Consider the following 12,661-nt stretch of genomic DNA (forward strand, 5'->3'; position numbering starts at 1 on the left):
GTTCGCTCTTGGTTTGGTACCGGTACCGATACACATTTGTCCGTCTGTTTGTATGTCTTGTCCATTCATCTCTATACTGTACGAATTTATATCTTTATACTTATACTAAGCTTTGAAATTTTGAAACGAATTTATTTATCTTTGATTATCGTTTTCTTGATGGTTGTTTTTATCTTACTCTCTCTCTCTAACAATCTATAACAGTGTTTTGTATTTTGAATTAAAATTTGTATTTCAAAAAACAAATTGATTTGGATTTTCTGTGAACAATGTACAGCAGTTGTAGTATATGACTACGAGTATAATAAAGTAAGTAACAATATCCAGAAGCAGCAATTGTATTTGTGTGAGGAGGGAGGAGGAAGGAGGAGTGTGTAGTGCCTTCTGGAGATGAATCAATTCAATTGTGGTTTTCCATCAGTTGTTTGTTTTGTTTTAATTTAAATTCAATTGGGCTTTTGGTTAGAACAAATGTCTTGGAATTGGGTTTGAATAAAACATAAATTTAGTATCAAGTCGAAGGAAACTTGTAATGGGAGACATTTTTTTTTAACAATTTTGGTTTTCTTTTTTATATTATTTGAGGCAAAGTATAAACTGTTGTCTTCGGGTTACACAATTTTTTGATATACATAATACGCAGACAGCCAAATCTATGTTTTCCCCGTCAATTTCTTTTTAAAATTATTGTATTGTTTTGTTTGTATAATATTGCCCACGGTTTACATTTCAATCGTTTTGGGAAATTTTGAAATTGCTTCGAGCTTTTTAAACATGTAAAGTCAAAGTACCTACCAAATCAACTCAGTACCCTGATTTTGCATCATTTTAGTTAAAAGGTTAAAACTTTTACAACAAAAATACAAAAAAAAAACACACAACCGGCACAGTGACCCATTAAATATTAATTGCATAATGTCTTATACTGATATCTACGGTTACTTTGCTTCACTTTCCGGAGTTAATTTATGTATAAAAAAAAATTCACAAATACTGTGAATTTTTTAAACATGTTAAACAAATATTGTGTGACAAAATTTTAATATTGCTACTTGTGGTGCCTTTTTCTAGACTTGAAAAGTGGAGCAATGTCTTCTTTCTAAAATATGGAAAAACACTCCAATTTGTTGAAAATTTCCAATGCTAGAATTGTTGCCATGGCTGAAAGTCAAATCAATTTGTTTTCCTAAATCCAGATATTGGGGGTTTATTAAAGAAAAATAAAAAGCTTTTTTACTATATTCAACCATTCCTTCAAAACTTACTAGGTCCTGACTAAAGTATTTTTAAAAAGTTATAGACCGAGAGCCGGCAGCATATTTTGACAGTTTTGGTATAACCGAAATTCGAGTGTGGACATATCTAGATATGCACCACAGTATGTCAACGGAAAAAGTCTGGCAGTGATATTTTTCCCTTGCCAGGCACATCCAAAGTGCAGCAAAAAATCAACTTTTGGCGTTTTTTTATAACCGAATAAATGATACACCAAAAAATCATAAAAAATCCCCTGATTTCAAAAATGTGGATAGCAGAAGTTTTTTTTCAGTTTTCGCCACGCCAGACCGCTTTGAAGCATTTTGGAATGCATTTTTGTAATAAAAAACCTAATAGCTTATTTTCTGTAAGGTATAACCGTATGATGGTAACAAATTAACATTCTATGACTATTCTAGGTCTAGAAAATATAAGTTTGAGCCAGCTATTTTTCAGCCTTCTCTCTGCCAGACGCATCCAAAGTGCAGTAAAAAATCAACTTTTGGCGTTTTGCTAGGTATTAACCGAATAAATGATACACCAAAAAATCATAAAAAATCCCCTGATTTCAAAATGTGGGTACCAGAAGTTTTTTTTACAGCTTTCGCCCCGCCAGACCGCTTTGAAGCATTTTGGAATGCATTTTTGTAATAAAAAACCTAGTAGCTTATTTTTTATTTTTTGACACTTTGAAAAATAGTGAAATCTAATTTTTTTCCTTATTTATTTTTTCTTTTTGAAAAATGATAACATCCCAATACAGCACCAATACAACCATTTTAACATTTTATTTTTTTTTTTTCACATTTTAAATTTTATTTGTTTAACTGAAAAATCGAAAAATATAAAATAAAATAGAAATTTCCAACTAAACAAATTCGATTGTCAAACTCAGAGGTAATGATTGCGTCATCACTTGTTCAAAATGTGGAATGGTGTTTACAATAAGCATAAGTACCAACTTTAGATTTGGGAATCCATTGAAAGCAAATATATTAGCCAATTATATTATTTTACATTCTCAAAAATATGTCAATACCAGAAAACAAACTAAACTATGAAAGCTTAAAATAAGGAAACAAATTAAGCACCATGTAAAGATATTTGAAAATTGCAAAAACAACACTTTTAGTTTGGAAAATGTTGGAAACTTGAGCTCCTGAATATAAAGTCAGAAAGAATACCTAATCATCAAATTCAATTAAGTGATGAACAATTAAGAAAATCTTAAAGAACAACAAAAAAAATTCAATTTTTTAAGGCAGTGTAAAAGCCAAAAACTGTATATTTGATATTATTGTTGTCTCAAATTTGATTTTTGTACCTATACGAATTCTAAATTTCATTCTTCTTTACTACTTGCTTCGCTTAAAAAAAGACTTGCCATCGAAAAACATTGAAACATTTTTTGTACCCATGAGCATATCTAAGCAAAAACTACAGCTTCTATTTCGCTTCTAATCAAATAACCTGAGAACCTTTACAGAATCTTAATTAAGTAAAACATCTGCCCCCAAATCCTAAACGCTATACTAGAAAAATAAAAAAAAAAATAAAAATTATTTAACAATCAATTAAAACAAAACAATTTTGACAATTTCTCCAAATAAGTCTCAATAAAACCAATACTTAATTAAAATTGCTTTAACTTAAATGAAATTGCTCAAACATTTATCTGACGTCACTTAAATGGTCCCCCATCCTAAAAAACCATTGTCTTTTCTTGAATCAAATCAATCAACGCAGCCAGCACAAGCTATATATAGGAAAAGAATTAAAATAGAAATTTTCGAAAGACTATAGTTTACGAGTTTACTCTTAAATACCATCATCATGCAAAAACAGAATACTTAAAATATACAAGAGTAAGAGTGCTATATACCCTACCCTATTAAACGTCAACTTCGCCACGTTCCATTTACCTAACTTTGACCTAACGCTCAATTGACCCAGAGCCATGGCAGCAACAGTAGCAGCAAAATGTAGGTACTGTATACTTTATCTAATTGAATTAAACGATGATTTATGACCACCACATTCCCTATATTATATAGTAGGAAGACTTCTCTCTTAGTTTAAATACCCAATTTTATGAGCTCCCATTGAGAAAGTCTTAAATGGATTGTGTCACGAATGTGAACTATATTTTTATGTATAGAAATAGCGAGAGCATCATCAAAGTGGGCGGCTCCAACCCCATTCCCCATCCCTATCAGACACTCTTTCTCTCTCTCCTTTGTGTCTTTCTCGATTGTCAGTCAGTTTTATTATAAGACAACCAAGAAGCTTAACATTAAATCTTACAATTTGTGATAAGTTAATTGCAATTGATTTATGAAGTACGCAACCCTTACGTAACCGCAAGACAATCCCAATGACATTTCTCGTTGTGTAGTGTATAGCTAAAGGGGATCAATGACAATAACAATGACTGCTGCTGAGACCAATCGACCGACGACAATCATGACGGGCGGCGAGCGGCGGTGATGACGATGACGACTATACAGCGACTATAACGACGACTGGAGGACGTGGTTAAACGCGTACACTGGATGTATCTCTATGTTTATCCGCAGTGGTTTTGTGTTGGATATTATATTCCTGGACAATCGATGGGTGGCCTATAAATTATGGTCAATGCTCCATCACAACCCATCATTGTATTGCTATGCCTGCCACCACCTGTCGTATGAGATTTAGCGTCAACAAATTTTACAATTACCAAACACATTTGTAACCAATGAAGGGTGAAATGCGGTAACGCTATGCGGTCCGCATAATAAATCATCAAAACATTTCGTGATAGTAACTATACTTGCGGAATTAGCGATGGAAGTTTTTTTTTTTTAGAATTTTATAAATTTTGAAGAGGCTTAAGGCTTACGTTTTGATAGCACTCCTTTAACAGAGTTATAAAAACCTTTAAACTTTAATTTCATTATTAGTCAAATCAGAATTCAGGATATCTTCCTGAAACCTTCGATTTGTTTTCAATTGAATTGACCTAATTTTCCCTGAAATGCAATAATATTTCACAAACTTATCAAAAATACGGAAATTGATATAAAATTTTGCTGGCACCTACCTGTTTTTTGTTATCAATACTGATAAGAATTATTTTTGTTTTGAAAGAATTCATAGCCACTAAACTATACTATGATTGAGTTAAATATATTCAGTGACAACATTGACTGACGACAATCATGCTTTTAAATAAATAAATTTAGATTATAAATTTGAAAAAAAAAAACTAGATATTTACTATTTGCTTGAAGATGACAAACAAGTTAACGAGTGAAAAGTGTGATGATAAAGATTATCAAATGACTGAATCAACATTCAAGTGACACTTAATTTAATGGATGTTTGAATAAGTCAATATGACCTTAACGAAACAAGAGATTCTTCAGAAATAATAGAAGTTTGAATTAATGTTTGTATATGAGTAGATTTCATTTATGTATGTAGTAGTTTGTTTAAGTATTAAGAGTTTAATGCCATAATATAGGAGATACGTTTGTTAGATACACATCGTTGATGAATATTAACAACAAAAAGCGTATAAACCATTGGCAGAAATTGATATTTTAGTCAATTTAAGTTACGTTCGATATTATAACTTCTTCAGTAGGAAAAAAAAAAGGAAAAAAATGATCTACAGGTTTTGTATGTTATAATTTTCGATAGGTTTTACAGTTTGGATTTTTTTCGCGGAAAAACAACCAATGGCGTTGAATAAACTTACAATGAATTTTCTTACCTGATATGAGAACATCCAGCGAGATAGAGTTTTTTGCAACTTTCCAAGTAGGTACGATCAAACGAATTATGCTTGTAAGAGTGCAGATGTTATGAAGAATGGAATAACGTTTTAGAAAACTGGGTTGGTTCTCGCTGAGTTAAGTCTTTCTAAAAAAAATTTCTGAAAATTCTTTAAGAAAGAGATGCATCTGTCACCAATGAAATTATTTCTTTTAAAGTTCCTCAAGGAAAGCATTCGATGCATTCGCAAACAATACGACTATAACCTGAGACCGTTTTCAGATAGACCAGTATTTTTGAAGACAGTATTTTTGAGCGATCGCTTCTATCCCAATACCACTTTGCAATCTTTTACTAGTGCCTTCATGATACAACATACCAGATGGTAGTTGATCTGATTTCCATTCCTTTGGTTTGAAAAACATATTCGGCCCTATGGAAGTATCCGACGTTCCCGAAATTTGTTCCATTTCATACAAATTGGAGTATTTTTACCTGTCAGAAGTACACCTAAGTGCATGATTTGTAAGAAATCGGATTGTAATACCATGTGACCGGTACAAGTACATAATTAGAATTTTTCTACCAGGAAGATTTCTAGCTCCGTACCGAAACCATTTTTGAAACCAAATCTCATAATCTTTGTTGCCATTCCCGACATGTTCATTCAAATCTCTATCAACAAACAGGGGCGTAAACACCATTGGGGCAAGTGGGGCGGTGCCCGGGGCCCCCAATACGCCAGGAACCTGTAAGGAGACAATGTAGAGAAGGCAACTGGTTATAAAAGTATCAAAGCAAAAAGATAAGATACTTGAAATGAATCACTTCGGACACAAGAGAGACAAATTATATTTTTCAGTGAATTGTTAGCCAGCCACATAATATTTCAAAAAAAAAAAGTATCACCTTAGGGGTCTCAAAAAGATAAATTGCTTTTTTGAAAGAAAAATTTCATATTATCTTGGGGCCCCAAAAAATATTACTTACATAATTTTAGCGACCAACAAATGATAGGTACATCAGGGGTCCCAAAAAAATAAGTGGGCGTATACGTACTTTTTTATTTGTCCTTATTTTCTATATCAAAGGAGCCCCAAAAATTTAGTCTTGCTCCGGGGCCCCGACAACTCAACGTACGCCCCTGTCAACAAACAAAAGTTCATCCTTTGGGTTGTAAAATCCTAGCCAAAATGCAACATTTTCTATCTGCTTACATCCAATTTGGAGAAAACATTTGCACTGCACCAATTTTAAAGACATCAAACAGTCACTGGACTTTAAAATAGCCAAAATGTATTCAACTAGCCTTTCCCAAAAATTTATATTTTATCATAAAAAAATGGAAATATTCGAGTTTTGAAAAGCTTAGATTGAAAAGTGAGAAGTGAAATGTTGGTGCAGTAGCAAAAGGATTTATATAGATTTGTATTGGAATTTATTATGGAATTTAAAAACACTGCAAGTTTCTTTTCGAAATATTACACAAAAACTTTCAAACTATAAAATTTCTTGAGATTTTGTGACAGATTTTTTTAAAACTAAGATGCTTCTAATTTTTACAAATTACAAATCCAAATATTTAAGGCTAATTTTGCTTGCATCTGGCAATACTTTGTTTTATATTTTCTATTCCACATGATATCCACTTGTAATTTGAAATAACCTCCAGTACTAAGGATTAATGAGTTTGAGGCATTTCACATTCACAAAACCGCCTGCGGTTAAGTTTTTTTTTTTTCAAAATCAAAAAAACAAAATTAAAACCAAAGGCTTTATTAAAAATAACAAATTCAAAATAATATCAATAATTCCACACACAATATCCGCGTGTGCTTGTGTTTTTTTTCTAATTTTCTCCCTTAATCTCCGCCATACCCTTCACACACTCTATGATCGATTCGAATTACTCCACAAATGCAATTCAAATTCCTATTGGCATGTATACCTATGGAAAACTCATGTTAAATCTACATACATGAACAATTTATATTTATATTGATTTGATTTAATTTAACAATATTACTAATTGTACTAATTTGACATCGTCTAATTCCTCTAATAAATTACTAAATATTGGTCAAGTGTGGTTGTGGTTAACACAGCATAGTTTTGGTTACGAACGTGACATAGGGTCTTGGGTCTGCACACCTCCACACACACAAAAACGCAAAAAGCTAAAACAAAACAAATTCAATATAAAATATTTATTTCAAAATGTAATAATCATAATAATAATAGAAATAATAATGGGAAATATGACGCGCTTTTCCAAATAATTGTACATAATAATTTATATTTTGTGTGGAAATAAAATTAGAAAAGAAAAAAATTCTGAGATACAATACTCGGGGCTATAATAAATTTTGAGTCAAATAAAATCAAATGGAAATGGCATTTGTGGAGGGATTTTCTGCTGAAAATGATTAAGGCCATCCGCCGCCGCCACTCATTCACGGATGGCGGTCAATTTAGATAACGTAATTAAATTATGCGAGCACATATAAAGCATAAAATATTCAATTCGCACGTAACGAAAATGTTTACGGTAATTAATTTCAATTATCGAGCTTATCCGCATTTTGCATAATTTGCTATTTTATGTTTGTGAATATGCAGTTTTGGGGTTAACCGTTGATATTGTACCATCGATAAAGAAGATTGAGAATCCTAAAGTGGGAGGGGTTGCATATGGTGGTATAACAATTTATGGGCACATGTGCCACACATTTGCAGAGTAGAGTTGTATCGCAATGTAGAGTACGCCAGGAGTTTGTGATGTTCCCTCAGCCGCCCGCCCGCCACCTCCCCGCTTTCGAGTAATGCTGCTGTTTATGATGTAGACAATTCGATTTTGACCAGTATGATTACCTAACATTGGTTTGTTCATCCGCAACTTTATGGAGTTTTTGTTGTTTATGATTTAGATTTGGATTGTTTTGTTAGAGGTGTACCTCAATTTGATTGAGCTTTATATAGATTTCCCCCCAAAGCTTTGTGTGTCGTTGAATATAGTATTCAAAATGGTATTTTTGAAATTTAGAGTCATTTTGATAGGTATTTTGATAGTTAACTTTGATTTAATGGTTTTTAAGGGTGGAATCTCACACCGAAAGTAGGTTCAAATCTAACTTGATATACGTACCAACTTCGTTTGTGTTCAAGGATTATATTACTGGCAAACGGCAAAACCAAACTTAAACTTTTTTTGTCAAGACTTTTTCACAGGTTAACTAATGCCCGAAGAGCATGCTATTTATTGCCGTAAAAATTCTTGAGACTTTTTTTTGAAAGACCAGAAGCGAATGTGTTCCACACTGATATGGCTTTGCCCTATCAAAATGTTCTCTAACGTACTGGTTAATCATTTTGATATGGAAATTTTATATCTAAGTGTTTAACCAGTGGACTAAAAACGTTTATGTACACATTCGCTCCTGTCCCCATTTGCCTCTTGCCCTTTCTCCTCTATAGGGAAATAGTGTAAAAATAAAAAATACTCACTTTAACATTAAAAACACAGAGTATCAAACCTTTGACATAAAACAACTGTTTCTTCTTGCGTGACCTTTTTTAAGAAAAATAAATTCTTCTGTTTTGTGGGCTTTAGGTCTTTTTTAATGATCTTATTTTTATAATACCAGAATAAGCATACCCGAAACGTCGACTGGTATTGTTAAAATAGGATAATTAGAAAAGAATAGCCCACAAAACAGAAGAACTTATTTTTGACATAAAATTTTTGAAAATTTAGGCGAGCATTTTGTATTCTATCATCTATAGGAATTTAGATTTGAAAAACTGAGAGTGCGGGAAAAAAGCGTAATGTTTTTTTTTTATATCAATGAAAATAAAATACATACAAAGTCCCGTGAATAATAACACTGGTCAACAAAGTTTTTGCCACAAGAACCAAAATATACTTTTCTATATGTTTTTGATGTGCTGAACTCGAATCTGAAGTCAGAAAATATTTATTGGCCTCCGTTTTTTAAATATTACCGTTAGAAAATGCCGAAAAACGTCATTTTGGCTGTTTTCGAGGTTATGTTTTTATGTGGGTAATTCATTTAGAAAAAAAATATAAAGGTGTTTATAATAACTGGTTTTTATGTTCCAAAAAATGTTTAAATCTTTCCGATATCTCTTTTACTGCCCGAGATATTAAACATTTAAATACCGGTCTTTGACTCAGAAGCAGCAACTAAATTTAATCTAAAGTTTAAGTCCCTGGGCATACAATTTTTTGCCACAAAAACCAAAATATGCTTTTCTAGAGGTTTTTGGGTTGCTGAAATCGTATCCGCAATCAGAAAAATTCTATTGGCCTCTGTTCTTGAAATATTACCGTTATAAAATGCAAAAAAATGTTTATTTTATAACTGTTATATTTCAAAAACGGAAGCTAATAGAATTTTTCTGATTGTGGATTCGAGTTTAGCGCCCCAAAAACCTTTAGAAAAATATATTTTGATTCTTGTGGCAAAAATTGTATGCCCAGGGACTTAAACTTTAGATTAAATTTAGTTTCTCTTTATCTTACTAACTGAAACTTAAGATATCTCGAGCAATAAAAAAGATATCGGGAAAATTTAAACAGTTTTTGAAAGAAGAATATCTGTTCTTATAATCAACGGCACGAATTTCTTTATAATGAATTACCCCACATAAAATTAGAAGCTCGAAAACAGCCAAAATGACGTTTTTAACATTTTATAACGAAAATATCTCAAAAACGGAGGCCAATCAAATTTTTCTGACTTCTGATTCGAGTTCACAACGTCAAAAACCTCTAGAAAAGTATATCTTGGTTCTTGTGGCAAAAAAAAAGTTCAATTTTGTTGACCAGTGTAATTATTGTAATTATTGCTCGATGTACCCCAAAATTTTCGTCTGTACTATTAACAAAAATCTGACTTCTGTTTGCCAAGTCCTTATTTAAAATGTACCTAGTGGCTTCTACACTTTCAGAAATGAAATAATGGCCCAAAACTTTTTAGTTTCAAGTCATTCGAACTTCTTTAACTTAAAACTTAAAAAAAAAACACATTGTTTTACCCGCTTAGAATTTAATATATTAAGAAAAAGATCACGAAAATAGAAATACATATGTAATTCTTTGTTTTATGTGTTTAAACTAATAAATCAAACCATCTTTCAGTAGAATTAATTAAAATTTAACAAATCAATTAAGTAATCAAAATTTCTGTCTAAAACAATAATATTTTCTCGAAAATTTGTAATTTGTGAAACATCCAGCCACTTATAGAACTCCTTCGTGTTAATTATCAATTATATCTTTCAACAATTGTTAATTTTCGAAAATGTTTCTCAAATCAAAACATTCATTTTAATCAAAAAAGACACAGTCAAATAATCACAGACAAAAAGCATCTCTATATGAATCAGATTAAGGTCATCTTTTCAAGAGTAGTACACTCGTACTTATTACACATTCATATCAAATCTACATATTATCTTCGTGCTATCATCACCGTGTCCAAAATACATCTCATCGTACAATAGCATTCATAATCTCTATACAAACTTATTCAGCTGTTTCACATTGAATGGCTAGCTCTCTCTCAATTAGTATAACACCGGTCACCTTTCATGTATTAACCAAATTATTCAAAACTTTGTTCATACAAGCATACTGAACTTGTGTTTGTGTAGATGTAAAATCAGTTTATTTTGGTGTTTATATCCTGTTTGAATTAACACGCATAAACAGTACAATTCAGTTGGTTAGATATAGATCTTAAATGATGTTTTTTAAGTTTTTTTTTTTATTCTGGATAATTTCGAACACTAAGTTCAAAAATTGAATCAAAATCTTAAACTTCTCTCCTTTTTAAAGGTCTATTTAACCAAATAATTTTATTTGCTAAATAAATTAATTTAGCAATTTTTTCTGTCGAAAAAAATAGAGTGTATCAAATATTTTAACCTGAATTGTAAAAACTTGTTTCGGTATCGAACAATCAAATATTATTCCTCAGATGGCCGACCCTTTCAATGTATTATAAGACAACGCATTGTAACCGACAAAGCTGCTACTTGCAATTGTTTATCCTACAGCTGCAGACATTTTGAACTAAAGACAAAGGATCACACCAACAAAATTGACAGATGCAAATAAATCAATGGAATTACAAATATTCATCTGGAATTCTCGAAAACGATGTTTCACAATTAAAGGTTAAGCTTAACGAAGACGTTACATTTGCTTACAATTGTACTGTGCTATATCAACTGTGTATAGGTAAATGATTGCTAACAAGAGCAAGGAAGTCTACTTAGTGCATCTTAAAGCAATCCAATCAAATTGTTGTTGAATTATTTAAATAGAAGAAGCATTGCACCTTCTATAATAGTTGCATTTGAGAGTAGTAAACGGCGGCTGGCTTATAGTCATGTGTCATCCATAATGCCATGAAAATCCTTTGACAGTTTGTTTGGTATTCTTGCTTTGCTTATACATTATGATGGTTTTCTTAATTATGGTACTGTGTTGCATGATGAGAAATAATTACGTTATTTGATATACATATCTACACAAACACAAAACACAGCAATATTCTTGATTTTGGATGATGAAGAAATTATATCATAATCATTAATAACGTAATACAATAACAAGTTGATATCCTTTTGTACATTATACGGACTTTTGACGTATAGAATGAATATATGAATAATTAAACACATAATAGCTTTTAGCTTCGACACACACTCTCTGTTGGTGTTTACGGAGTTCAATTTAAGGGAAACTCAATTATCTGAAAATAATATTTAATACCATACCTGGAAATTTTTTTTTAATAAATAAATTACTTTTGCTTTTAGGTTATTTATCTGAACCAATGAACTGAAAATTTTAATATTTATCATTCGATTTCTTAAATGGTCTTAGAACTAGGAGTTGTCAAATATTATTCTTATACACTCCTTAACGCACTTATGCCACAGTACCATGGTTATTTTCTCAAATGAGACAGTAGTGATCTTAAATTCAAGGTATGGAATAAAATGACTGTGGGAAAGATTTGGGGAGAGATTTGCTGAAGTCTGTCTGCTAACCAGCGAACCTTTTAGAGAAAAGTCGTACATTTTCATGGAGTAAATTCTGCTTTACAACACCTACGGAGTTAGTGAGCCCTCCTAGTCCTACGTTAAGTACCCAAAGATACTTGACTGATGTCCTCGATCAGCATCCGGTTCCAATCACCCTTAGATTTGGTCCACAGTTTAGTCTGATGCAAGATAATGCATGCTAGAGTGCTTTGAGAATATTTTCAATTTGGATTGACCACACAGAAATCTGGATTTGAAATATTGAAAAGATGCATTCGCCACCGAAATCCACCTCCAAGCAGTCTTGATCAATTGAAAACTACAGTGAAAGAAGTGTTACTACAAAACCTTCAAAAATTAATTAGTGGAATGAACAGACGACTCCAGGTTGTCATATGCGCTATCCTAGAAGAGACAATACGAAGTACTGCATAAAATTATTGGAAAGAACTGTCACTTGCTTCCATTTAAAAATTTTTTTTTTTTTTTTTTCATAAAAAACAAAAATTATTTTAATATCAGTTTTCAGACCTTGAATTTGGTTTATCTTTTTTTTTTTTGGTTG

General features: G+C 31.6%; 1 protein-coding gene across 1 annotated transcript in view; it reads left to right on the forward strand.

Annotated features, from left to right (window-relative positions):
• The window catches only part of LOC129916976 (tubulin beta chain), a 77,513-nt gene that overhangs the window by 53,015 nt on the left and 11,837 nt on the right, over positions 1 to 12,661 (forward strand). The window lies entirely within an intron of this gene.

This window comes from Episyrphus balteatus, chromosome 3 (genome assembly GCF_945859705.1).
Source record: "Episyrphus balteatus chromosome 3, idEpiBalt1.1, whole genome shotgun sequence".
NCBI classification, from domain to species: Eukaryota; Metazoa; Arthropoda; class Insecta; order Diptera; family Syrphidae; genus Episyrphus; species Episyrphus balteatus.